Source organism: Hippocampus zosterae, chromosome 3, assembly GCF_025434085.1.
Source record: "Hippocampus zosterae strain Florida chromosome 3, ASM2543408v3, whole genome shotgun sequence".
NCBI lineage: Eukaryota > Metazoa > Chordata > Actinopteri > Syngnathiformes > Syngnathidae > Hippocampus > Hippocampus zosterae.
In genome coordinates, this window is record NC_067453.1 from 6,805,704 (window position 1) to 6,807,500 (window position 1,797).

The following is a 1,797-nucleotide window of genomic DNA, read 5'->3' on the forward strand; positions in this document are numbered from 1 at the left end:
GCGGACCAGACATTATTAGAAGTACCAAGAACAAAACGGAAACTCAGAGGGGATCGAGTCTTTCCCGTTGCTGGTCCGTCTCTCTGGAATGACCTCCCACCGAACGTTCGGCAAGCCCCCTCGCTGCCCATCTTTAAAACCCACCTCAAAACTCACTTGTATTCTTTGGAATTTGACTCAGCATGACTCAGATCTTAGTTTTACTGTTTGGTGCCTTCTACCATTTGTTACTGATTTATAGCTTTATTGTTGTATCTATGTTAGTTGCTCCATGTACAGCACTTTGTATGCAGCGATGGCTGTTTGAAAGTTGTCACGTTCTGCGTGACAGTAGTTGTAGGACCCCAAAAAGCAGGGAGGCAGGGAGGAGCAGGTTGGATTGACCAAAATGTATTTAACAAAAAATACACACAGCAGTACGATGGAAAAAAAAGACTAAGTCGAAGTACTGAAAAAATGCCTGGAAATCACAAGTATCAAACCAAACTATAACAGGAAACAAAACATGACAGAAGCACATAACAAAAGTGCTGTATAAATACAGTTGAGTTGAGTTTGTTTTGCTATTTGTTTTTTTTAATTTATTTTCAACCATTTATTTTGATGTGAGACAAAACCTTACTCTGAATGTATGACACTGTAGGAATAAATCTATATATATATTGCGCGTCGTCCCGCACGCGGTCTGTCCTTCCGTCTGTCCCTTTTCAAAACGTACCTACTTCACCGCGCCGCCACTGCGCCGCTCAGGCAGTGGCTCACTACGATCGCGCGGGCATCTTAGAGAAAAAATGTTGTCTACCCACAAGCATTGCAATGAAATTGTTAGTTATTTAGTAGAGCTAAACATCTCTTTATTTTCACGATAAGCAATGAAGATGAACAAAAAGTTGAACCAAGCAACAACACTTTTGTGGGCCGAAGGCCCACCTTACCAGCCTTCCGCAGGAACTAGCTGATGAGCCGCCCGGAGGGCGGCGAACCACCACCTTACCAGCCTTCCGCAGGAACTAGCTGATGAGCCGCCCGGAGGGAGGCGAACCAGCTAGTACTATATATCTGGAGATTGCGGCAATGTGGAATTCATCAGTCATTTAAACTACTTAATCTAAGGTGAAACATGTGGATCGGTGGTAGAGTAGTCGTCTCCCAACTTGAAATTTGGGGGTTTGATCCTCAACCCTTGTTACCATGTTGAAGTGTTCTAGTGCAAGATATTGAATCCTCCACTGCTTTTGATGCTGGGTTATTGGAAGGGAAATGAGGAAACAGTGTTTCAGCACTGACCACTTTAAAGTTAAGTTCGCTTGACTCTAAATGGCAAGTTGCAGAAAGGTCTATTCATTTGTGGGACTTTCGAACTATGCAGAGATGTGGGTTAGTTTAATCAGGTAAAAACAGATTTTACTGCTCATAATGTACAATAGAGCGGCCCGGTCCAACGGTTCGCGCGTCAACCTCACAATGCAGAGGTACAATTCCAGCTACGGCCTCCCTGTGTGGAGTTTGTATGGGTTTCTCCGGTTTCCTCCCACATTCCAAAAACATGCATGACAGGATGATTGAACACTCAAAATTGTCCCTAGGTGTGAGTGTGAGTGCGGATGGTTGTTTGTTTCTGTGTGCCCTGCGATTGGCTGGCGTCCAGTACAGGGTGTCCCCTACCTACTACCAGAAGAGAGCTGGGATAGGCTCCAGCACGCCCCGCGACTCTTGTGAGGATAAAGCGGTTCAGAAAATGGATGGAGGGATGGAAGGATGGATAATGTACAATAAATCACTGTTTGAAAAGTTGAT